At 49.6% G+C, this 26,727-nt stretch overlaps 1 protein-coding gene across 7 annotated transcripts in view; it reads left to right on the top strand.

The window, feature by feature from the left end:
* Positions 1-26,727, top strand: part of NCOA3 (nuclear receptor coactivator 3) — a 220,737-nt gene that overhangs the window by 130,876 nt on the left and 63,134 nt on the right. For all 7 annotated transcript variants that reach the window (XM_089653111.1, XM_089653110.1, XM_089653113.1 and 4 more), the window contains exon 2: positions 25,514-25,581. The gene's annotated coding sequence lies outside the window, so the exon portion shown is untranslated. The remainder of the gene's footprint in view (positions 1-25,513; positions 25,582-26,727) is intronic.

Here is a 26,727-nt window from a genome sequence, read left to right on the forward strand (position 1 = left end):
TCATCAATGGTAGTAGATGGAAGGGTTAATTATGGAGTGTGGTTGGAGTCATCGGTCGTAGTAGGTGGAAGGGTTAATGATGGAGTGTGGTTGGAGTCATGGTTGGTAGTAGGAAGGGGTGGAAGGGTTAATGTTGGAGCGTGGTTGGAGTCATGGTTGGTAGTAGGAGCAGGTGGAAGGGTTAATGATGGAGCGTGGTTGGAGTCATGGTTGGTAGTAGGAGTAAGTGGAAGGGTTAATGTTGGAGCGTGGTTGGAGTCATGGTTGGTAGTAGGAGTAGGTGGAAGGGTTAATGTTGGAGTCATGGTTGGTAGGAGTAGGTGGAAGGGTTAATGATGGAGCGTGGTTGGAGTCATGGTTGGTAGTAGGAGTAGGTGGAAGGGTTAATGATGGAGCGTGGTTGGAGTCATGGTTGGTAGTAGGAGCAGGTGGAAGGGCTAATGATGGAGCATGGTTGGTAGTAGGAGTAGGTGGAAGGGTTAATGTTGGAGCGTGGTTGGAGTCATCGGTGGTGGTAGTAGTAGGTGGAAGGGTTAATGTTGGAGCGTGGTTGGAGTCATCGGTGGTGGTAGTAGTAGGTGGAAGGGTTAATGTTGGAGCGTGTTTGGAGTCATGGTTGGTAGTAGGAGTAGGTGGAAGGGTTAATGATGGAGCGTGGTTGGAGTCATGGTTGGTAGTAGGAGCAGGTGGAAGGGTTAATGATGGAGCGTGGTTGGAATCATCGTTGGTGGTAGGAGTAGGTGGAAGGGTTAATGTTGGAGCGTGGTTGGAGTCATGGTTGGTAGTAGGAGTAAGTGGAAGGGTTAATGTTGGAGCGTGGTTGGAGTCATGGTTGGTAGTAGGAGTAGGTGGAAGGGTTAATGTTGGAGCGTGGTTGGAGTCATGGTTGGTGGTAGGAGTAGGTGGAAGGGTTAATGATGGAGCGTGGTTGGAGTCATGGTTGGTATTAGGAGTAGGTGGAAGGGTTAATGATGGAGCGTGGTTGGAGTCATGGTTGGTAGTAGGAGTAGGTGGAAGGGTTAATGTTGGAGCGTGGTTGGAGTCATGGTAGTAGGAGTAGGTGGAAGGGTTAATGATGGAGCGTGGTTGGAGTCATGGTTGGTAGGAGTAGGTGGAAGGGTTAATGTTGGAGTCATGGTTGGTAGTAGGAGTAGGTGGAAGGGTTAATGTTGGAGCGTGGTTGGAGTCATGGTTGGTAGTAGGAGTAGATGGAAGGGTTAATGATGGAGTGTGGTTGGAGTCATGGTTGGTAGTAGGAGTAGGTGGAAGGGTTAATGTTGGAGCGTGGTTGGAGTCATGGTAGTAGGAGTAGGTGGAAGGGTTAATGATGGAGCGTGGCTGGAGTCATGGTTGGTAGGAGTAGGTGGAAGGGTTAATGTTGGAGTCATGGTTGGTAGTAGGAGTAGGTGGAAGGGTTAATGTTGGAGCGTGGTTGGAGTCATGGTAGTAGGAGTAGGTGGAAGGGTTAATGATGGAGCGTGGCTGGAGTCATGGTTGGTAGGAGTAGGTGGAAGGGTTAATGTTGGAGTCATGGTTGGTAGTAGGAGTAGATGGAAGGGTTAATGATGGAGTGTGGTTGGAGTCATGGTTGGTAGTAGGAGTAGGTGGAAGGGTTAATGTTGGAGTCATGGTTGGTAGTAGGAGTAGGTGGAAGGGTTAATGTTGGAGCGTGGTTGGAGTCATGGTTGGTAGTAGGAGTAGGTGGAAGGGTTAATGTTGGAGCGTGGTTGGAGTCATGGTTGGTAGGAGTAGATGGAAGGGTTAATGTTGGAGCGTGGCTGGAGTCATGGTTGGTAGTAGGAGTAGGTGGAAGGGTTGATGATAGAGCGTGGTTGGAGTCATGGTTGATAGTAGGAGTAGGTGGAAGGGCTAATGATGGAGCATGGTTGTTAGTAGGAGTAGATGGAAGGGTTAATGATGGAGCGTGGTTGGAGTCATCATTGGTAGTAGGAGTAGGTGGAAGGGTTAATGATGGAGCGTGGTTGGAGTCATGGTTGGTGGTAGGAGTAGGTGGAAGGGTTAATGATGGAGCGTGGTTGGAGTCATCATTGGTAGTAGGAGTAGGTGGAAGGGTTAATGATGGAGCGTGGTTGGAGTCATGGTTGGTGGTTGGAGTAGGTGGAAGTGTTAATGTTGGAGCGTGGTTGGAGTCATGGTTGGTAGTAGGAGTAGGTGGAAGCGTTAATGTTGGAGTGTGGTTGGAGTCATGGTTGGTGGTAGGAGTAGGTGGAAGGGTTAATGTTGGAGTGTGGTTGGAGTCATGGTTGGTAGTAGGAGTAGGTGGAAGGGTTAATGATGGAGCGTGGTTGGAGTCATCATTGGTAGTAGGAGGAAGGGTTAATGTTGGAGCGTGGTTGGAGTCATGGTTGGTAGTAGGAGTAGGTGGAAGGGTTAATGATGGAGCGTGGTTGGAGTCATCATTGGTAGTAGGAGTAGGTGGAAGGGGTAATGATGGAATGTAGTTGGATTCATCGGTGGGAGTAGGTGGAAGGGTTAATGTTGGAGCGTGGTTGGAGTCATGGTTGGTGGTAGGAGTAGGTGGAAGCGTTAATGATGGAGCGTGGTTGGAGTCATGGTTGTTAGTAGAAGTAGGTGGAAGGGGTAATGATGGAGCGTGGTTGGAGTCATGGTTGGTGGTAGGAGTAGGTGGAAGGGGTAATGATGGAGCGTGGTTGGAGTCATGGTTGTTAGTAGAAGTAGGTGGAAGGGGTAATGATGGAGCGTGGTTGGAGTCATGGTTGGTGGTAGGAGTAGGTGGAAGGGTTAATGATGGAGCGTGGTTGGAATCATGGTTGGTGGTAGGAGTAGGTGGAAGGGTTAATGATGGAGCGTGGTTGGAGTCATGGTTGGTGGTAGGAGTAGGTGGAAGGGGTAATGATGGAGCGTGGTTGGAGTCATGGTTGGTGGTAGGAGTAGGTGGAAGGATTAATGATGGAGCGTGGTTGGAGTCATGGTTGGTGGTAGGAGTAGGTGGAAGGGTTAATGATGGAGTGTGGTTGGAGTCATCGGTGGTAGTAGTAGGTGGAAGGGGTATTGATGGAATGTAGTTGGATTCATCGGTGGTAGTAGTAGGTGGAAGGGGTATTGATGGAATGTAGTTGGATTCATCGGTGGTAGTAGTAGTCCCGAACTGTGTGCATCGACTTCTTCTATTTCCAGGGCGGTTGGGCCTCTTCTACATTTAATAGTATGAATGTGTAAACTTGTGACCCCTGATAGATTTTACCATATATAATGCATTACATACGGTGGGTGGAATTAGCACCCCTCCCCCCCCTTGCATGCTCCTTGCTCTTCAGCTGTGGTTTATAGAGAAAAATTCTGTCTGTTTGGCTGGATCGGATGACAGCTGACATCTATCAGCGTTAACTGGCCTTGTAGTCATCTCTGGGACTGGAGCTGCTCAGGGTAGTCACACATGGACGGCATATGTCTGCTGACTTTGAACCCGTCGTGTGAGAATTCCTGGATGTTCATTAATATGAAACCTGCAAGTATAATGAGCTTCCTGCATGTGCATGGACCCGCCATCTACCCTCATTCCATATTGCGTCTAGTCTGTCGCTGGCACGCTAGTGTCTACGGCTGACGGTGCTGACTGGCTGTCATACAGGCTGACAAATGGAGGCGTCCTACAGGGAATGTCTACATTAAAAAGAAACCTACTTGGTACATCTCTATTATACATACACCGTCCCTGTGTTTTATCACTTTAAGGATGCTGTGGTGTCAGCCCTGCCAAATAGCTCCACCTCACTCCCAAACTGGTGTCAGCCCTATCCAGTGGCTTCACCTAACTCCCAAGCTGTGGGGTCAGCCCTATCCAGTGGCTTCACCTAACTCCCAAACTGTGGGGTCAGCCCTATCCAGTGGCTTCACCTAACTCCCAAACTGTGGGGTCAGCCCTATCCAGTGGCTCCACCGAACTCCAAAGCTGTGGTGTCAGCCCTGCCAAATAGCTTCACCTAACTCCCAAACTGGTGTCAGCCCTATCCAGTGGCTTCACCTAACTCCCAAGCTGTGGGGTCAGCCCTATCCAGTGGCTTCACCTAACTCCCAAACTGTGGGGTCAGCCCTATCCAGTGGCTTCACCTAACTCCCAAACTGTGGGGTCAGCCCTATCCAGTGGCTCCACCGAACTCCAAAGCTGTGGTGTCAGCCCTGCCAAATAGCTTCACCTAACTCCCAAACTGGTGTCAGCCCTGCCAAATAGCTTCACCTAACTCCCAAACTGTGGTGTCAGCCCTATCCAGTGGCTTCACCTAACTCCCAAACTGTGGGGTCAGCCCTGCCCAGTGGCTTCACTTCAATCCCAAGCAGTGGTGTCAGCCCTGCCCAGTGGCTTCACTTCAGTCCCAAGCAGTGGTGTCAGCCCTGGCCAATGCTTTTCTGCTGGACTACAGAACACCTCCTACTCTTCTCATCTCCTTATTTTAAGGGAACATTCACACTTGAGGGTTTCGCCCTGTTACCTTGCATTACCACCACACTCCATGTGCAGTTCAGTACAGCGTGATTCATTGTTAATGACACCACAATGCACTGTACAATAGAGTGCAACACCGTATGCGTTGTGGTGCAGTGCATTAAAAAAACACTCATTTATGTTTTTAATCAGTTGTTATGCAATGGCAGCCATATTATTAATGCATATTAAGGTTTTGTATGCAGAAGGGGGGGGGGGATAGTGCTGTCTGTGTTCCCGCTGGGGAGATTGCATCATTTGCATGATAACAGCCACTGGAATGAATGAAAGTTGACACCAGAACAGGAATAGAGGGAAATCTCCCAAATGGGACTCCTTCTCAGGTGACCAACTGCAGAGGAACCCCGGAAATAATTTTCAGTTCTTGGAGAACCCTGGCAAACACCATTCAATGGAGACCAGTGGGAAGATCCCTGTTGCAGTGACAATCACAAGGCCACCCTAACTTGGGTTCATGCAACTGGCCCCGCCAAGTGGTGTTGGACCCAGAACTATGCAGTCACCATCCCATAAGAGGTCAATCAGCCACATCTCAAGGAATCCATAACTTCTGGAGGAACCCTAGGGTGTGGCAGAACCATGGGTGAGACTTTCTGGTCTAAGGCTTAGTTCACATTGGTGGTGAATCCCCTCCATATCATGTGATTCAGGTGCTCCAATCCCCTCCATGGACACAGGTGTATACAATCAAGCCCCTAGGCATGCAGACTGCTTCTACAAACATTGGTGAAAGAATGGGTCGCTCTCAGGAGCTCAGTGACTCCAAGCGTGGTCCCGTGATAGGTGGCCACCTGTACAATAAGTCCATCCGTGACATTTCCTGGCTACTAAATATTCCACGCTCAACTGTTAGTGGGATTATAACAAAGTGGAAGCAACTGGGAACAACAGCCACACAGCCACCAAGTGGTAGGCCACGTCACATGACAGGGCGGGGTCAGCGCATGCTGAAGCGCACAGTGTGCAGAAGTCGCCAACTGTCTACAGAGCCAATAGCTAAAGACCTCCAAACTTGGTGTGGCCTTCAGATGAGCCCAACAACAGTGCGTAGAGAGCTTCATGGAATGGGTTTCCATGGCCAAACAGCTGCATCCAAGCCTTCCATCACCAAGTGCAATACAAAGCGTCTGATGCTGTGGTGTAAAGCAGGCCGCCACTGGACTCCAGAGCAGGGGAGGCGTGTTTTCTGGAGTGACCAATCACGCTTCTCTGTCTGGCAATCCGATGGACGTGTCTGGGTTTGGCGGTTGCCAGGAGACTGGTACTTGCCTGACTGCATTGTGCCAAGTGTAAAGTTTGGTGGAGGGGGGATTATGGTGGGGGGTGTTTTTCAGGGGTTGGGCTTGGCCCCCTAGTTCCAGTGAAGGGAACTCTTAAGGCGACATTTTGGACAATTTCATGCTCCCAACTTTGTGGGAGGAGTTTTGGGATGGCCCCTTCCTGTTCCAACATGACTGCGCCCCAGTGCACAAAGCAAGGTCCATAAAGACATGGAGGAGCCAGTTTGGGGTGGAGGAACTTGACTGTCCTGCACAGAGTCCTGACCTCAACCCCATAGAACCCTACGGACTAAGACTGGGGGGCCATTAAAGGTCATGTGCGTGGAAAGGGCGGGGCCAACTCAATATTGAACCCTACGGACTAAGACTGGGGGGTCATTAAAGGTCATGTGCGTGGAAAGGGCGGGGCCAACTCAATATTGAACCCTACGGACTAAGACTGGGGGGTCATTAAAGGTCATGTGTGTGGAGAGGGCGGCGGCCCAATACTTTTGACAATATAGTGAATGTAGTGCGTTTTTGATGCATTTTGCGTGGTTTTTTTTATCAATAGGAAAGTTTGTTCTTGTAGTGTGACTTTGATGCAACTTAACACTCTCTGACACTCCTGTAGCATCCAAGCTGCACCCATCCAAATTAAGTCGTTTCATAGTCAATACTTTCTTATTGGCAAAAAACCCCACAACACTCATCAAAAATGCTGCAAAATTGCGCCAGAAAAAGCATCAATCGCAACACAGAGGTGAGAGCTGAGTCTAATTTTCACATGGCATGTTGAGTATGACAGTTGGTGCTGCCTATGGAACTTTCCCGTTGAAGTCAATGGGACCACACCACAGCCGTATGCCAAAGCCAGCTATGGCGGTTGCGGCACAGTAAAATGATGATTCTAATGACCATCGGGTGGGGGGGACAGGCAACCTAAGAAAAGATCCTGGTGATTCTCAGTCGCACTTTTAAGGATGGCCAGATACCTTACTGCCACCGGTTTTCTCTGATATCTGGCAGTGTATGGGGGGTAGGGGATGTGATAACCGCCAATCCTGATAAGGACACAATGTTTTTTAGTTGGCGTTTCCTTTTCTTCCATCATTCACATTATGTAGGAAGAGATGTGGTGCCTCCAGCAACAGCCTGGTCCATCGGTGTGTATATGAGGTGGTGCAGATTCTTCTGTTGTGGGCGTGCAGTGCACACAAAACATGGTGGGGGGCACACACACAAATACAGGCCCCAAAAAACCGTCACCCTAGAGGCTGGGGACACACAACCTACCTCCAGATTTTATTCTTCCCGGCCGATCCATTTTTTCAAAGGCTCCTGCCAGCTCTCATACGCTTCCCTTTTCCTTGGCTTCAGCCCGGAGTCATTATGAACGAACCACAAGAATGCAAATCCCAGCTTGGCTGCTGCTGGGGGAATTTTAAACAAACTCTGACTAAATATGGAGCGTTCTCAGCTACCTTCACATCGCACAGAGTGAGCTACAAAACCCCTCACTGAGCTGAGTCCCTTCACATTCAAGGATCGATGGTTTCCAGTAGTCACCCACAGTAGCCACTCCTGTTCTGTCATTGAGGGCATCAGGCACTTCGTGACTGGGATAGTCTGTAGTGCTGTATGGAGAATATTGTACCATATTATAATACTGTTATATCGCTGACATATACCGCAGTGCTGTACAGAGAGCACTGAGCCAGACCCATCAGTCTCTGTACAGAGGAGCTTACACTCTAATGTCCCCCCCCCCCCACAGTCCCATCAGTCTCTGTACAGAGGAGCTTACACTCTAATGTCCCCTCCCCCACAGTCCCATCAGTCTCTGTACAGAGGAGCTTACACTCTAATGTCCCCTCCCCCACAGTCCCATCAGTCTCTGTACAGAGGAGCTTACACTCTAATGTCCCCTCCCCCACAGTCACATCAGTCTCTGCACCAGAGGAGCTTACACTCTAATGTCCCCTCCCCCACAGTCCCATCAGTCTCTGCACCAGAGGAGCTTACACTCTAATGTCCCCTCCCCCACAGTCACATCAGTCTCTGCACCAGAGGAGCTTACGCTCTAATGTCCCCTCCCCCACAGTCCCATCAGTCTCTGTACAGAGAAGCTTACACTCTAATGTCCCCTCCCCCACAGTCCCATCAGTCTCTGTACAGAGGAGCTTACGCTCTAATGTCCCCTCCCCCACAGTCCCATCAGTCTCTGTACAGAGGAGCTTACACTCTAATGTCCCCTCCCCCACAGTCCCATCAGTCTCTGTACAGAGGAGCTTACACTCTAATGTCCCCTCCCCCACAGTCCCATCAGTCTCTGTACAGAGGAGCTTACACTCTAATGTCCCCTCCCCCACAGTCACACTATTATTATTATACATGTATATAGCTCTGACATATACCGCAGTGCTGTACAGAGATCACTGAGCCAGTCACATCAGTCTCTGTACCAGAGGAGCTTACACTCTAATGTCCCCTCCCCCACGGTCCCATCAGTTTCTGTACAGAGGAGCTTACACTCTAATGTCCCCTCCCCCACAGTCCCATCAGTCTCTGTACAGAGGAGCTTACACTCTAATGCCCCCTCCCCCACAGTCACACACTATTATTATTATACATATATATAGCGCTGACATATACTGCAGTGCTGTACAGAGAATGTTGAGTCAATCATAGTGTCTGTAGCAGAGGAGCTTGCACTCTAATGCCCCCTCCCCCACAGTCACTCTCTATAAAGGTTTATTTATAAGCAAAATAAGGTACGATTTACATTTCTAACACTCTCCCCACCCCCACCCTCTCTCTCTCTGCTGATCATTCATTTCATGCTGGGTTGACCTGCTGGTCCTCTTCCTGTGATAGGATAATCTGACACACCCCAGGCAAGAATTTCTGCTCACTATTGTCTGCACTCTCTGGCTGCTCCTTTCCATGACTTGTTTGTGTCACTGGCTTGTTGTTGTACATGTGAGCCTCCTCCCTGGTGATACCTGAAACTGGGAGTCCTACAGAAACTGTCAGAAACTGTCACCCAGCCATCAGACAGGCATGCCATTGTGACGTCAGTCCCTTCCATATGGTGTCACTAAGACTCTGTGTTATCTCCGGTTATAGAGGACGTGATTGTCTGAGAGGTTTTATCCATATCTATTCGACTTGTCCTAATTTTGTACAATATTGATACAAAATCTATGATCTGCCTTCATCATGGCCTCATCCCTTCTGTTATGGTCCTATAGCACAGTTCTGTTTGCTTTGTATTTCCAGGTTTTCAAAGGAGAAGGCGAGTGTTTAATGAGGGGGAACAATGACCAATTGCAGTGGTTGGATAGGAAATCGTATGTGTGCTTTACCCGCCCTCTTAATGGCTCTTGGCAGGAGAGCTAGGCTTTAGGAATGACCAACACATCCTTATGGTTGTCCTGAAAAAAGGCTTAGAGGCGCCTGCACAGGTGTTTGGGGTTCCAATTGTACACCTAAAGACCTAACAGGAACAAGGCATGGATCTTTATCCAGGGCTACAAGAGATCAGGAGCGTTCAAAATGAATGGCCTCCCCACACTGACCCAAACCAAAAGCAGGGGCTCCGTATTGGCGAAACAAATTGGTGACACTGGGAGAAATTGTGCACCATCATTGTCATTGGGAGAAATCGTACCCCATCGTTGGTGACATTGGGAGGAATTGTGCCCCATCATTGTTATTGCGAGGAATTGTGCCCCCCATCGTTGTTGTCCTTGGGAGGAGTTGTGCCCCATCGTTGTTGTCCTTGGGAAGAGTTGTGCCCCAACGTTGATGTCCTTGGGAGGAGTTGTGCCCCATCGTTGTTGTCCTTGGGAGGAGTTGTGCCCCTTCGTTGGTGTCCTTGGGAGGAGTTGTGCCCCATCGTTGGTGTCCTTGGGAGGAGTTGTGCCCCATCGTTGGTGTCCTTGGGAGGAGTTGTGCCCCATCGTTGTTGTCCTTGGGAGGAGTTGTGCCCCTTTGTTGGTGTCCTTGGGAGGAGTTGTGCCCCATCGTTGGTGTCCTTGGGAGGAGTTGTGCCCCATCGTTGGTGTCCTTGGGAGGAGTTGTGCCCCATCGTTGGTGTCCTTGGGAGGAGTTGTGCCCCATCGTTGGTGTCCTTGGGAGGAGTTGTGCCCCATCGTTGGTGTCCTTGGGAGGAGTTGTGCCCCATCGTTGGTGTCCTTGGGAGGAGTTGTGCCCCATCGTTGGTGACATTGGGAGGAATTGTGCCCCATCATTGTTATTGCGAGGAATTGTGCCCCCCATCGTTGTTGTCCTTGGGAGGAGTTGTGCCCCATCGTTGTTGTCCTTGGGAGGAGTTGTGCCCCAACGTTGATGTCCTTGGGGGGAGTTGTGCCCCATCGTTGTTGTCCTTGGGAGGAGTTGTGCCCCTTCGTTGGTGTCCTTGGGAGGAGTTGTGCCCCTTCGTTGGTGTCCTTGGGAGGAGTTGTGCCCCATCGTTGGTGTCCTTGGGAGGAGTTGTGCCCCATCGTTGGTGTCCTTGGGAGGAGTTGTGCCCCTTCGTTGGTGTCCTTGGGAGGAGTTGTGCCCCATCGTTGGTGTCCTTGGGAGGAGTTGTGCCCCATCGTTGGTGTCCTTGGGAGGAGTTGTGCCCCATCGTTGGTGTCCTTGGGAGGAGTTGTGCCCCATCGTTGGTGTCCTTGGGAGGAGTTGTGCCCCATCGTTGGTGTCCTTGGGAGGAGTTGTGCCCCATCGTTGGTGTCCTTGGGAGGAGTTGTGCCCCATCGTTGGTGTCCTTGGGAGGAGTTGTGCCCCATCGTTGGTGTCCTTGGGAGGAGTTGTGCCCCGTCGTTGGTGTCCTTGGATGAAATTGTGCCCCATCGCTATCATTGGTAGGAATTGTGCCACATATTTAGTGTCATTGGGAGAAATTGTGCTACTTGGTGTCATTGGAGGGAATTATGCCCCATTGTTAGTACCACTGGAGGAAATTTTGCCCCAAGGGCCAGATAAAAGCAAGCAAAGGGCCGCAGTTTGTATACAACTGGCTTATTCTATCCTGGAGAAACCATCAAAACATTCTTTGTGGTTGAGTTTTGGCATTATAGGAGGTCTGACATTCTCTACTAGCTTGGTGTTCTTAAGGGCAATGGGAAGGTCACCTAAGAAGATAGTGATTGACACGGCTAGTTGACTCCTCCTGGAACTGAAGTTTAGCTAAAAATTGTAAGTGACTTTTCGTGTAGGGCATCAGTGTGGTGCTGTCTCCTTGTATACACCCCTAGAAATGTTTGGTGTCATGCTATTGTGTTGGGTAAGATGGCCAAACACAGCTCCAAAAATGCTTTTTGACCTCCCCGGTTTAATGTCTGTTTCCTTTAAAAAGATCTTTCTTCAGAGAAGATCCACTTTGTTGGATCTTCATCCATAGATCTTAATATGTTTTTTTTTAGTTCTTGTCCTGGTTGAGCTAACTTTGCTGCCGATGTAATTGCTGCTCCTATAATCTGGCAGTTCCTGTCCCATCTTCCCCCCACCAAAGAGAAATTCATTGAGAAGCTTGCATAAGGCATGCTCTGACATGAAGATAAAATGCTTCTTTAGCTTTCAGCCTTGCTCATAATTACATCCGCCAGCAAAGCTCTGGCCGGAGGCGCACATGGAAATACCGGTTGATTTGGCTCATCTCTTCTCCTGACAGGGCCAATGGTGCCACCTAGGTTCACAAGGGCAGTGAGAAAGGTACCCGAACAGTCATTTTTCAGCTGACAGTGTTTTTGGAGTCCATCTAATGCCACTGGTGGTCTTGTCTTAGCATGGACCTCTTACTTTTTTTTAGGATGTCCAACAACATTTTTTTAATTCTGTTACCATTTTACGCAAAGGTAACTTTGTCTGGCCGTGAAAGGAGAACCCCCTTCTCCTAATCCCCCCCCCCCTTGTCAGTCTAGAGTGTCCATTGGTTTCAGTCAAATGGAATTTGTGTGGTTGACTTGCTAGGAGATAGTCAACAAAGCATAACCACTGTGCAACACTGCTAAACTGAAGGCTCAGCCATGTATGCAGTAAACAAGTATTGCTGGCCTTTATATGGATACAATTACAGGTGATACATGTCCAGTCACTGATTGCCTTCATCTGCTTAAAAAAAACACCACTTTGTCATTTTATCTGAACTCAAAAAAGAAGTGTTTTCTTATAGGGATTCCTGGATTGTACCTAAACAGTGCCTTAAATATCTACCTTTTGTCTTTGCATTCCTCCCGATGCATAGCTGTGTTCTTCCTGTGCCTAGGCACGTGTATACTCGATGTGAGATTTAAGGTATTGCTGTGTATGACTGCTAGTCTCACCAGACCTGGAGTAAGATTTGGTGATGCCACTACTTTGCTGCTCACTTTTCTCCTTTCTGGAGAGGAAACTACCTGAGGACATGCAGTGCAAGATTCTCCCTGCTTCCACGACTGGTAATCTCCGTGAGATTTGGTGTTGGCACTACTGTGTTGCTCACTCTTCTCCTTGCTGGAGTGGAAGCTGTACCCGCGGACCTGCAATGCAAGGATCTCCCTGAATCCAAGCCTGGTAGCCCTAGAAGTTTTCGAGTGAGATCTGTTGATGTCACTACCATGCTACTCACTGTTTTCCTTGCTGGAGAGCAAGCTGTAATTGAGGACCTGCAATGCAGTATTCTCCCTGCTTCCACGACTGGTATTCGACAAGAGATTTGGAGTGAGATTTGGTAATGTCACTACTGTGTTGCTCACTCTTCTCCTTGCTGGAGTGGAAGCTGTACCTGAGGACCGACAGAGCAAGGATCTTGTGCTTCATCCATTCTCTGAATCTGTGCTTCCCCCACCTATATGGTTTGATTCCCCCACTAGGCATAAAGGAGGGAGTTTTGACATGAGGAAGCATAGCCGTGCTTCTCTACCAATATTGCTGCCTCCACACAGACACACAGTGCAGAAGAAAGCATGGTAGGTCAGTAATGGGGAAAAAAGATCAGCTATAGGTAGATAACAGTTGAAACTGGTGACTAGCCCTTTGTCCTCTGCCTACCTTTTTTGGGCATAGCATCTACAGCACAGATCTTTTTTAAGGTTTAATAGATATACGAAGAATGACAGCTTCTTTCTGTCTTTTGGCATTGGCCTTTCTCTTTTAAAGCAAGGTACTGCTTGCCTCACCTCTGGATAGTGGGCATTATGGATCTTCCTCTTCCTGTACTGCTCACTTGTTTCCTTGTTTGAGAGGAAGTTGTGCTTGAGGACTTGAAGTGCACGTATCTCTCTTCTTCCAAGCTTGGTCTCCTCAGGAGTTTGGGAGTTAGATTTGGTGATGTCACTGCTGTGCTGCTCATTGTTCTCCTTGCTGGAGAGGGCCTGCCAAGAGCAAGGATCTTCCTGCTTTTGCGTAATCCTTTTTCTGGATATGTGCTTCTCCCATCTATCCTTCTACAGCTTGAGGATTCTCCCACCAGACAATAGAGGAGCAGCTCTGACATGAAGAAGCAAAGCCGTGCTGCTCTTTTAGCATGGCTGCCTCCACATAGAGACGTTCAGAACAAGGCGTGGCAAGTCCATAATGTGGAAAGGTTCAGCTGCAGTGAGACTGCAGGCAACACTGGTGACCCTTCCTTTGTCCTCTTGCCTCTTTTTGGGCACAGCTTCCACAGTACAGGTCCTCTTTAAGGTCTTTCTTGAAAACCATGTCTTGCTTTTCAGTCCCCAAGATGGCGGCCCCACCTCTGGATAGTGGGCACCATTGACTTTCCTCTTGGTTTTTTTTTCCTTGGCTTGGAAGATCCTCGCTGATTTAATCTGTGTTGATAACAATTTTAAGTACAGTGTCCAGAAATGAATTCATAGCTGTGAAATGCAGTTTTTCTGGCCTGTGGTTAATCTAAGCTTTGAACGAAGATCTCCCACTGCTCCTGAAACTAATTACTATATTTATTAGGACACGCGCAATTCCCCACATGCTCTTCATTTAAAAAAAAAAAAATTTTACTTCTTGTTTTTTTGTTGAATAGCGAGCGGAAATGTCCTCTCTGTCGGCCTTGTATGAGGAGATTGCAGGGACTCACCTGTGTTGTTAAAGTGGACCTGTCCTATTTCTGCTCAATTGTCTAAATTTAACCACTTCCAGTCCGGACACTTTCACCCCCTTCCTGTCCAGGCCAATTTTGTTTTCTGTGTACTGTGGGAGAGCGGATATAGTGAATGTGGGGTCCGGGGAGAGCGGATATAGTGAATGCGGGGTCTGGGGAGAGCGGATATAGTGAATGCGGGGTCTGGGGAGAGCAGATATATTGAACGCTGGGTTCAGGGTTTAGTAACACTTTAAGATCAATGGCACCCGCCCACGGGTCCCGCCTTTCTCTGTGTGAGTGGTTGCAGCTGCCGGTACTTGTGCCGGCACACTAGCATACCAGGAAGAGAACTATCGACAACTCCCGGGTGTAAAACATGGGGGATGTGTATGTATTGCTGAAATGAACCTCAATCGTGGCAGGGAGACCTCCACCTCAACCGTGGCAGGGAGACCTCCACCTCAATCGTGGCAGGGAGACCTCAACCGTGGCAGGGAGATCTCCTCCACCTCAGCCAGGGCAGGGAGACCTCCTCCACCTCAGCCAGGGCAGGGAGACCTCCTCCACCTCAGCCAGGGCAGGGAGACCTCCTCCACCTCAGCCAGGGCAGGGAGACCTCCTCCACCTCAGCCAGGGCAGGGAGACCTCCTCCACCTCAGCCAGGGCAGGGAGACCTCCTCCACCTCAGCCAGGGCAGGGAGACCTCCTCCACCTCAGCCAGGGCAGGGAGACCTCAATCTTCAAGAGTACAGTATGACATTTAATCTTGAAGGTTGAGGTCTCCCTGCCCTGGTTGAGCTCTCTTTGCTACGTCTACTTGGGTTTTAGATTTGCTTACCTGTGATGATACATATAATCATTCGGACACTCGTATTCACCATCTCTTCTATACAGGTTCCTCGACCATGGTTTGTGTTTTCAGCATCCTACACATAGAGTAATAGATTACATGCGTCGAACTGTCATGTTTTCAGAGTAACAAACAATGTGGACCAGGGAGGTAAATATCATTACGGAGTCATTCAAGAATGGCTGGGTAAAATTGATGACCATTTCAGTACTGCGTCCTTCCTGCAGACTTTACCTTCTCCGTCACTTCATCATGTCACATCAGTGACAAGTCCATCAATTTTGTCATTAAAGGGATTGTGTCGGAAAGTGAGACACCTGTGTAAGTTGACATCGGCGACTGTTCAAAGACTCCTTGGTCTGAGTACTAGTTCAGGGGCCGTTCTTGGACTCTGGCTGTGTATGTTCAGCAGCCGTTCTGCAAGCTCCCTGGCCCAGTACTACTTCAGCAGCCGTTCTTCAAGCTCCCTGGCCCAGTACTACTTCAGCAGCCGTTCTTCAAGCTCCCTGGCCCAGTACTACTTCAGCAGCCATTCTTCAAGCTCCCTGGCCCAGTACTACTTCAGCAGCCGTTCTTCAAGCTCCCTGGCCCAGTACTACTTCAGCAGCCGTTCTTCAGTTACCTGGCCAAGAAGTTATGTAGCAGCTGATCTTCAACTTCCTGGTTCAGTACTATCTCAGCAGCCATTATTCGACTTGCTAGCCCAGTATTAATTCGGCATCCGTTCTTTGACTCCCTGGCCCATTACTGGTTGAGCAGCTGTTCTTCCACTTCCTTGCCCAGTACTAGTTCAGCAACCATAACCATTCTTCAACTCCCTGGCCCAGTACTAGTTCAGCAGCCGTTATTCCACTTGCTAGCCCAGCACTAATTTGGCATCCATTCTTTGACTCCCTGGCCCATTACTAGTTGAGCAGCCATTCTTTGACTTCCAGGTTCAGTACTAGTTCAGCAGCCGTTCTTAGACTCACTAGGTACTAGTTTTCAATCTGCTTCAGGGCCTTGTCACACAGGGGAAATCAAATAGCTGCTAGTGCTCTCCAGGCTCTGCTAACATTAGAAACGTGAATTATTTTACCATAAAGGAAACCCATCATGATAGAAATGTAGTCGGCCATTGCTAAACACCTTCTGAAAATGCTAGCTGCCTGGCAGGCAGTGTGTCAGTACGGGTTTGCATCTAGGGCCTGTTCACACTATCTGGGTAATGCACGTGAAGTGTGTTGGTGCCATGTGGTGCCATTCATTCTGAATGATGTGCGTCAGGATGTTGGACGTGTGTTGCAGTGCAGTAATGTGTGGTATGCTGATGAAAAAAAAATAGTGCTTTGCCATCCGTTGGCAGGTCCTTTGGAGTGCCATTCAACTGTAATTGTGGGCTGGGGTCTGTTCATGTCTCTGTATGCAACAGACAGCATGTAACCTACAGTGGGCGGGTTTGAGAATACAGTGGGCGGGTTTGAGAATACAGTGGGTGGGGTCAGGGATACATTTCTTTCATTTCTATAGCTGGGTTTACCAGATCGGCAGATTATGCCAAGCAGTGAGTGACTTGGCATGGTATCGCTGTACCTAAAAGTAGAAATCTTGGGGTATGACCAGGTGGGGTGGACTTCTCATACATTTTCAAGGCTTTAAGTTCCTGTCTATGATCTATTGTATGTACACTTGCTGATTGTTGCAAATTTGTGTAAAGTTTTATGTTCTTTTAAAAATGAAAATTTTGTACAATGCGCACAATGCTCTGGATGTGCACAACATGGCAGTTGTAGCTGTTTGCCTGCAGACTGTCTCTCTTTAATTGGAAGCTGATACTGCGCTGTACAGAGCAGGAAGAGAGCTGTGGAGTGAGTCTCTTCTGTGTCTAATCTCCGCTTCAGGTATCGTGCTCATTACCAGACCTTTTCTTTCAGTGAAGCAGTTAAGAATAGCCTGGTAGACATGTCAGTGGCATCATGTGCTGGCTCAGTTAAATAACCATTTACCAGTTTGGACCGTCTCAGCTGTAATGTACTGAGGAGGATAGGCCAGGGAAGATTTGTCCTTCTTAAATCTGAACTCCAGGATAAGTAAATATTCTTTATATCAGTGTTTTCTCTCTTTAATTCGTGATTGAAGCCGATCTCCGGGATTAGCAAATATTGTATTAATCCTTTCTTCTGGAATCTCTGTGTATTTCTTACAGATCTGTGCTTTCATCCAGTGTGGGACTAACTGGAATAAAGACCGCTCAATGCTGCTCTCTCTCCTTTTGCAGGAGGACTGGTCTTGTCTCCGCCCCCTCCAGTATATGCTACAGGCAGCTGGCAGTAGGTGGAGCTGATAGACCCCTCCTACAGCTCTGCTCTCCTTTTGCAGGGGGACTGGTCTTGTCTCCACCCCTTCCTGTATTTGCTGCAGGCAGCTGGTAGTAGGTGGAGCTGATAGACCCCTCCTACAGCTCTGCTCTCCTTTTGCAGGGGGACTGGTCTTGTCTCCACCCCTTCCTGTATTTGCTGCAGGCAGCTGGTAGTAGGTGGAGCTGATAGACCCCTCCTACAGCTCTGCTCTCCTTTTGCAGGGGGACTGGTCTTGTCTCCGCCCCTTCCTGTATTTGCTGCAGGCAGCTGGTAGTAGGTGGAGCTGATAGACCCCTCCTACAGCTCTGCTCTCCTTTTGCAGGGGGACTGGTCTTGTCTCCGCCCCTTCCTGTATTTGCTGCAGGCAGCTGGTAGTAGGTGGAGCTGATAGACCCCTCCTACAGCTCTGCTCTCCTTTTGCAGGGGGGCTGGTCTTGTTTCCGCCCCCTTCTGTATTTGCTGCAGACAGCCAGTAATAGGTGTAGCTGCTGGACCTCTCCCACAGCTCTCTCTCCTTGTGCAGGGCGATCGGTCTTTTTTCCGTCCCGTCCTGTAATTTTGAGCAAGCAGCCTGTAGTGGGTGGAGCTGCTGGACCCCTCTCACAGGTCTGCTCTCCATGTGCAGGGGGGCTGGTCTTGTCTCCGCCCCTTCCTGTATTTGCTGCAGGCAGCTGGTAGTAGGTGGAGCTGATAGACCCCTCCTACAGCTCTGCTCTCCTTTTGCTGGGGGCTGGTCTTGTCTCTGCCCCCTCCTGTAATTTTCAGGAAGCAGCCTGTAGGGGGCGGAGCTTCTGGGCTCCTCCCACAGCTCTGCTCTCTGCACATGGCTATGTACAGCACAGTGATGATGTCACTGTTGCCTTTACAAGGTAATGTCTGGGTTTGCAAAGGCATTTGGTGCCCATTTAGAGGATTTCTATCCTTTGTGTCTGTCAAGGAATAGATTTAAATGAGAGTTTTTGGCGCAGAGTTGAGCTTTAGATTCTCACCGCAGCAGTCGTTGCCATTCTGTTCCTTCGTTGGTGTTGGGCTGTCAGGGCAGGTTTTATTTCTTACTTTTAGGGAGAATGGCGGAGTGGAGATTTTGCTGCGTTGGAAAGCGTCCTCTGCTGTAATCTCCCCTCCGCAGCCCATAGAAAATCTGTAATGGAACAAGTGATCTTTCCCTGGCACCTGATGATATGAAATACGGTGAGCTGCAATTTAAAGGAGCATTCCCCTCTGCCAGGAGGCTGTGTCATCCCATCTGGATGTAGTAGTGGCTGGGGCCCCCCTCGCCCATGGTGCTCCCCTCCTCCTCCCGGTGTTACATAGTGACATTCTTGGAGCGCTGTGTACACTGACGTGTCTTGTGTATCTGCAGGATGGAAAAACATCTGTAACCCTAACGAGGGATGGAAATAACGAGTAGTGGGGGAGGGGAGCCGGCTACAGAAGCTGATTAAGCAGCTTTCCTGGAAAAGTCTTATTTCTAAGAATTAGTTACATGTTTTCTCACTTCCTCTGATACGGCCAGCTAGACACTTTCTGTAATCATTAACCTGAATAGAAGACCGTTCTGTTGTATTGTCACATCTCACCGATGATCCAGAAGAAGACAAACTGAGACCTTCTCCTACGTGTTATGGGAGGGAAATGATTGATCCGAACACCTAACGTGATTGGTTATTGAAAACCATCCCCCCCCCCCCCCCGCTCTGGGGACATTAGAGTGTAAGCTCCTCTGGTTACAGAGACTGATGTAACTGGGGGGGGGGAGGGGACAGAGTGTAAGCTCCTCTGGTACAGACTGATGTGACTGTGGGGGGGGGGGGGGGGTGGGCCATTAGAGTGTCAGCTCTCTGGTACAGACTGATGTGACTGTGGGGGAGGGGACATTAGACTGTAAGCTCCTCTGGTACAGAGACTGATGTGACTGTGGGGGAGGGGGCATTAGAGTGTAAGCTCCTCTGGTACGGAGACTGATGGGACTGTGGGGGAGGGGGCATTAGTGTCAGCTCCTCTGGTACAGACTGATGTGACTAGGGGGGGGGGGCGCATTAGAGTGTCAGCTCTCTGGTACAGACTGATGTGACTGTGGGGGAGGGGACATTAGAGTGTAAGCTCCTCTGGTACACAGACTGATGTGACTGTGGGGGAGGGGACATTAGAGTGTAAGCTCCTCTGGTACAGAGACTGATGTGACTGTGGGGGAGGGGACATTACAGTGTAAGCTCCTCTGGTACAGAGACTGATGTGACTGTGGGGGAGGGGACATTAGAATGTAAGCTCCTCTGGTACAGAGACTGATGTGACTGTGGGGGGGGGCATTAGAGTGTCAGCTCTCTGGTACAGACTGATGTGACTGTGGGGGGGGGACATTAGAATGTAAGCTCCTCTGGTACAGAGACTGATGTGACTGTGGGGGAGGGGACATTAGAGTGTCAGCTCTCTGGTACAGACTGATGTGACTGTGGGGGGGGCATTAGAGTGTCAGCTCTCTGGTACAGACTGATGTGACTGTGGGGGAGGGGACATTACAGTGTAAGCTCCTCTGGTACACAGACTGATGTGACTGTGGGGGAGGGGACATTAGAGTGTAAGCTCCTCTGGTACAGAGACTGATGTGACTGTGGGGGAGGGGACATTAGAGTGTAAGCTCCTCTGGTACAGAGACTGATGTGACTGTGGGGGAGGGGACATTAGAGTGTCAGCTCTCTGGTACAGACTGATGTGACTGGCTGAGTGTTTGTACAGTGTCCATGTCACGTGTTTATTATGTGTGGTTGTTATGTTGGTCCCATACTCAGCGCTGTGCTTGGCAGGACATAGGAACACGCATCCCATACAGTACAGTGTGTGACGACACCAGTCGGTTTGGCGGCAGCGGCACTCTCTCTCCTCATCTCAGGCCTGCAATATGTGCTTTTTACATGTGAATGCTTTATAAATATCTTCCAAGAGCAATTTATTTTTCTAATTAGGCGGCACAGTCCCTGCTTTGCATAGAGCTTGAAGCTGCGCTCGATAAATCAATTTAAATGCACAGCTGCTGATGTACCATTTGTGTCTGACTCCCTCCTCTCCGTCTCTCCCTCCTCACTCCTTCCCATTCCCTCCGGGCACCCAGAAAGCCTGCTAATTACCATGGCTAATGATTCCCTCTACCATATGCAGGATTAAACCCTGCCTGTGCCACGGATTACACACACCGGCCATGACACCTCTCTGTCCTGGCGACATGTGGCTCGGTGTCACAGGCTCCTCGCTGCACGTACACGTCTCCGACAACCCGAGCTGGATAATTCACTATGACTGATGTATTCAGAGGCCTTTAATGTCCTTCACTGGTCATGTGTCTCCATTCCCAAATCCAACTGCTGCCCCCATTGTTAGGGGGGACCCCATCTGGAATATGAAATATAAAATACAACACGAGGAATGAGACTGTTGGAATGGGTGTAGCTATATGTAGGTTGTTACTTGGGTGGCAGTACAGGTTTTACTCTGCTGCTGGGGAAGGGGAGGTCTGCAAATACAGGTACTTGCTCTGGATTATGGGATATGTCAAAATATGTAAAGTGAATGTAAATCCAGTGAGCCATGGAGGTCCTTGTTCAGCCGCTTCCTGTGATAGGGTGACAACGCTCTGTCCCTTTTATACATGCAATCCAGTAACGGCACCAAACAAGCGTCCAAGGTTTTGAACCCCTTTACTACCACCTAATATATGCATGGTAGAAAAGGGCGGGCTGTAACATCCACTTGCCACAGATATGAACGCTGATGTTTCTGTGCTGAGAGCGCGCTCCTGGTGCAATCCCAGCACAGAGACCGAGCTGTGAAAGATAGTTCTTAGTCTCCGCTAATGATCAATAGCATGCGCAACTGGCTCCTGGTCATGTGACCACTGTGACAGCCAAACACAGTGGTCACATGATCAGATGATCTTTCCCACCCCCTAGCATTGAGGAATTTTTACTGGGACACGGGAAGGAAAGGGTTAATAACATTGACTCAGGGCAGAAAAAAATCAGCATGTTTCGGGGGCCAAACACACTCCCCTTCATCAGGGCTGTATTGAAAGTTGTTCCACGTTGTGCAGGTTACTGTACCTTTTTTTTAACTTTCGCTGCAGGTCTGCTCTGTCCTCTGTCTCTGAACTTCCAGCCCCGTCCTCTTCCTGGCTCTGAACTTCCAGCCCCGTCCTCTTCCTGGCTCTGGACTTCCAGCCCCGTCCTCTTCCTGGCTCTGAACTTCCAGCCCCGTCCTCTTCCTGGCTCTGATCTTTCCAGCCCCCTCCTCTTCCTGGCTCTGATCTTTCCAGCCCCCTCCTCTTCCTGGCTCTGATCTTTCCAGCCCCCTCCTCTTCCTGGCTCTGATCTTTCCAGCCCCCTCCTCTTCCTGGCTCTGATCTTTCCAGCCCCGTCCTCTTCCTGGCTCTGGACTTCCAGCCCCGTCCTCTTCCTGGCTCTGGACTTCCAGCCCCGTCCTCTTCCTGGCTCTGGACTTCCAGCCCCGTCCTCTTCCTGGCTCTGGACTTCCAGCCCCGTTCTCTTCCTGGCTCTGGACTTCCAGCCCCGTCCTCTTCCTGGCTCTGGACTTCCAGCCCCGTCCTCTTCCTGGCTCTGGACTTCCAGCCCCGTCCTCTTCCTGGCTCTGGACTTCCAGCCCCGTCCTCTTCCTGGCTCTGGACTTCCAGCCCCGTCCTCTTCCTGGCTCTGGACTTCCAGCCCCGTCCTCTTCCTGGCTCTGGACTTCCAGCCCCGTCCTCTTCCTGGCTCTGGACTTCCAGCCCCGTCCTCTTCCTGGCTCTGGACTTCCAGCCCCGTCCTCTTCCTGGCTCTGATCTTTCCAGCCCCGTCCTCTTCCTGGCTCTGGATCTTTCCAGCCCCGTCCTCTTCCTGGCTCTGGACTTCCAGCCCCGTCCTCTTCCTGGCTCTGATCTTTCCAGCCCCGTCCTCTTCCTGGCTCTGATCTTTCCAGCCCCGTCCTCTTCCTGGCTCTGATCTTTCCAGCCCCGTCCTCTTCCTGGCTCTGATCTTTCCAGCCCCGTTCTCTTCCTGGCTCTGATCTTTCCAGCCCCGTCCTCTTCCTGGCTCTGATCTTTCCAGCCCCGTCCTCTTCCTGGCTCTGATCTTTCCAGCCCCGTCCTCTTCCTGGCTCTGATCTTTCCAGCCCCGTCCTCTTCCTGGCTCTGATCTTTCCAGCCCCGTCCTCTTCCTGGCTCTGATCTTTCCAGCCCCGTCCCTTTCTTTTAGTTGTGCTCCTGCCTTGTCACCTTGTCACATGGCTTCTGTTGCAGCACACTTCACACAGACATGGTCCACTGTTGCCACCATCAGGAAACCTGCCCTGAGAAATGCCATGCGGCCATTGCTGGAGTGCCTGTAGACAGGATGTGGCTGAAAAGAGGTCAGAGGAGATCAGCAGCGCCAAGACGCAACAAATGGTGAAAAAAAAAACAAGAGGAAACATCATTCAGTTAGGGTTTCCATCTCCTTTAAGTGAGATCCAGTCTGATTTGTAGTGAGAAGGTAGAGAGTCCTGGAATGGGGGAAATGTGACCTCGATAGTCCTCAAACGTGTACTGTGAGTCCACAGACCCCATCTAGGACTGAAGTAGCCATGTGCTGAACCTTGAACACAGCAGTGAATGTAACTTGTATGGTTCTTACATTCATTTGTACTCCCATCTTTAACTGCCATCCTGCAGCAGCTGGAGGATATGCAGAAGCTGCGATGTCTGACCGGGTGCTAGAGAAGCCAGGTTCCAGCTCCATGACAGGTGCTGTTTGTATGCGATTGGCAATGTAGACTCTTCCCCATGATCCATGGAGTCTATTCTTGTTCCTGTCTGTCCTCAATATTGCCAGATGGGGCCCAGCCAGGAATAGGAGAACCCCGGGGGGTCCGTCTGACAGCCTCGGGAGGCTCTCCTTCCCAGTTATCCCTCAAGTGCCATAGTCTGATGTCTTCGTAATTAATCAGTCTCTTATAAACACCTTGGCTTTTGTTATCAGTAGCATTTAAAACGCAAGAAAGTGTTTGAAAATAAAGTGCTAGGCGGGATGTGTGACACCTAAAGGAGTGTAATCTGAGGATCTTCTGTGTGTTCATTAAGGAGTCGGATTTGTTTCCATTTGCTTAGTAGGGTGAGGTGTTTTTTTGTTTTTGTTAGGGGGTGCAGATATCACTTTGCTTCCTGTTGTGTAGTGAGAAGTGAGAGGAATCCTCTTGTCAGCAGAGCATGTTTCCTTCCCCATCCTTTGGAACTCTCTACCCCATTCTGACTATCGCCTGATCTGCTCGCTTTTAGGCAATCTCTGAACACCTCTCTTCAGGGAAGCCTATCCCGCCCTCAGCTAATAATGGAATCTTCTATTCCTCCCACCAGTCCATCCTCCACAGTTATTACCTTTTGTACCGCTAGCCCCTCCCCCCTAGATTGTAAGCTCCCAGGATCAGAGCCCTCCTATCCCTCTTGTATTGAACTGTATTGTTGCTGTATTGTCCCCCGTTATATTGTAAAGCGCTGAGCAAACTGTTGGCGCCATAAATCCTGTATAATAAAAATTTCCCCTCTGTTCCTTTTCTGGTAATAACTGAAAAAATGTGCATATGCAATCACTTTCAATGGTGGCCAAGAGAGGGTGAATCTCCCCCATGCAGAGACAGCAGCAAACACCTGACAGGGGGTATATAACCCCTCACTACTCCCATCCACTGCAACTGGGTATAAATGTAAAATCGCTTTCCTTTGACTTCAATGCAAAATCGCCTCCCATTGACTTCAATGTAAGCTCGTCTTCCATTGACTTCAATGTAAGACCACCTCCCATTGACTTCAATGTAAGATCGCCTCCCATTGACTTCAATGTAAGATCGCCTCCCATTGACTTCAATGTAAGATCGCCTCCCATTGACTTCAATGTAAGATCGCCTCCCATTGACTTCAATGTAAGATCGCCTCGCTTTGACTTCAATGCAAGATCGCCTCGCTTTGACTTCAATGTAAGATCGCCTCCCATTGACTTCAATGTAAGATCGCCTCCCATTGACTTCAATGTAAGATCGCCTCCCATTGACTTCAATGCAAGATCGCCTCGCTTTGACTTCAATGCAAGATCGCCTCCCTTTGACTTCAATGCAAGATCGCCTCCCTTTGACTTTAATGCAACATCTCCTCCCATTGACTTCATTTCAAAATCACCACCCATTGACTTCAATACAAAATCTCCTCCCTTTGACTTCAATGCAACATCTCCTCCCTTTGACTTCAATACAAAATCTCCTCCTTTTGACTTCAATGCAAAATCTCCTCCTTTTGACTTCATTGCAAAATCACCACCCATTGACTTCAATACAAAATCTCCTCCCTTTGACTTCAATGCAAAATCTCCTCCCTTTGATTTGGTGCAAGATCGCCTCCCATTGACTTCAATGCAGAAACTCCTGTCCATAGCAATCCTATGTGAACGCTTATTTCTGCGCACACCGCTACAAACTCGCACAGAACCCTTTTTGTAATAGCATTCAAAACACGATATGTGTGGATCTCACCTGTGTGAACCTCCTCTATAGAAACCCCTAATATCTAGCCTGTCATGCCGTTCTGTGAGTTTGTAAACGCACCCAGAATCGCGTGTGTGAACCAGGGCGGCTCCATTCACATCTGGGAGTGTTGGAATCAGTGCAGAATCACTGTGATGGCAAAACGCAGGTTCAGGTGCCAATTATTTTCAATGGCCCCTAAAACATGGTGCAGTTTTTTGCGGCGATTGTTGCGTGGCAAATTGCGTCGCGTGAAGCTCGCCGCCCAAAAGTTGCCTTGCCCCGGGTGCTGACAACTCACACTACGCTAAAAAAAATAAAACGCAAAAAACTCCTAACTTTTTTATCTGGCGTCTAGATTCAAAGTCAGTTTGTCAAGCTCTGATTTATTATATTAAAGATTGCCAGTTCTTAGAGGTGATGGCTGAATTTGTTTTCTTTTTTAGGCTTCCTTTCATCTATTTTTATCTGTTGATTCAGTTAGCAAGTCTGTGGTTTTTCACAGCACAAGCTCTCCTGCAGATGTGTCTGTTTTGCAGGGATGAGTCAAACCATTTAACACTGACGGGGTGCTTACAATGATCAGCTTTTATTTCTGTAAAACTTTTATCCCAAAAGGAACAAAACTGTTTGCTGTAACGAATTACAAAGAGTTCAGCTTCAATGTGTTAGTGTATCTAAATCTGCTAGTCCGTCCAACACTCCCCTCCCGCCAGACTGAATGCTGCTGTCCAAAGGTGTCGTCCTGTTCTCCTTCATCCAGAGTGGGGGGGGGGGGGCTCTTATATAGGAGGGGTGTTACTGGCCAGATCACTAAGTGAAAAAAGCCTAATAAAAGGAAACAAATGCAGCCGTCACATGGAGTGATTGATAAGCTGCAGTTTAGGACAGTTTGGGGTTTAATGTCGCTTTAATTTGTTCCGTTTTCCTTGATGGATCTTCTAATGGAACGTGTTCTCTATGTTCTTCTTGCAGGACCCTGGATGACATGCCCCATGAGATGGCCCTGTACTGCCTGTAGCTTCTGGTCTTCTTGAGTTCAGGTGAGTAATATCATAACGGCTGGGGGGGGGGGGGGTACTCATGTGGGACAGAGGTGAGTGGCAGCACCTACCTTCCAGGTACGGGTCAAAATCCATCGGTCATATGTCTTCTTCTGGAATCTCGGGGAGCTTTGTGTATTTATTCCAGATCTGTGCCGTCATCCAGTGTGAGACTTCCTGGAATAAAGACCACTCACTGCTGCGCTCTCTCCTTGTGCAGAGTGACTGGTCTTGTCTCCGCCCCCTCCTGTAGTTTTCTGTAGTGGGTGGAGCCTGCTGGGCCCCTCTCGCAGCTCTTCTCTCTCTCCTTGTGCAGAGTGACTGGTCTTGTGTCCGCCCCCTCCTGTAGTTTTCTGTAGTGGGTGGAGCCTGCTGGGCCCCTCTCGCAGCTCTTCTCTCTCTCCTTGTGCAGAGTGACTGGTCTTGTGTCCGCCCCCTCCTGTAGTTTTCTGTAGTGGGTGGAGCTTGCTGGGCCCCTCTCGCAGCTCTTCTCTCTCTCCTTGTGCAGAGTGACTGGTCTTGCCTCCGCCCCCTCCTGTAGTTTTCTGTAGTGGGTGGAGCCTGCTGGGCCCCTCTCGCAGCTCTTCTCTCTCTCCTTGTGCAGAGTGACTGGTTTTGTGTCCGCCCCCTCTTGTAGTTTTCTGTAGTGGGTGGAGCCTGCTGGGCCCCTCTCGCAGCTCTTCTCTCTCTCCTTGTGCAGAGTGACTGGTCTTGTCTCCGCCCCCTCCTGTAGTTTTCTGTAGTGGGTGGAGCCTGCTGGGCCCCTCTCGCAGCTCTTCTCTCTCTCCTTGTGCAGAGTGACTGGTCTTGTGTCCGCCCCCTCTTGTAGTTTTCTGTAGTGGGTGGAGCCTGCTGGGCCCCTCTCGCAGCTCTTCTCTCTCTCCTTGTGCAGAGTGACTGGTCTTGCGTCCGCCCCCTCCTGTAGTTTTCTGTAGTGGGTGGAGCCTGCTGGGCGCCTCTCGCAGCTCTTCTCTCCGCCCCCTCCTGTAGTATTGGTCGTGGTGCAGTAATCCAGTATGAGACTTTACTTGCTGTAATAAGGACTGCTCCTGTAGGGGGACTGGTCTTGTTTCCGCCCCCCCTGTAGTTTTCTGCATGCAGCCTGTAGTGGGTGGAGCCTGTTGGGCCCCTCCCACAGCTCTGCTG

Source organism: Staurois parvus, unplaced genomic scaffold (genome assembly GCF_062004578.1).
Source record: "Staurois parvus isolate SC_StPar_1 unplaced genomic scaffold, SC_StPar_1.0 ptg000699l, whole genome shotgun sequence".
Classification (NCBI taxonomy): domain Eukaryota; kingdom Metazoa; phylum Chordata; class Amphibia; order Anura; family Ranidae; genus Staurois; species Staurois parvus.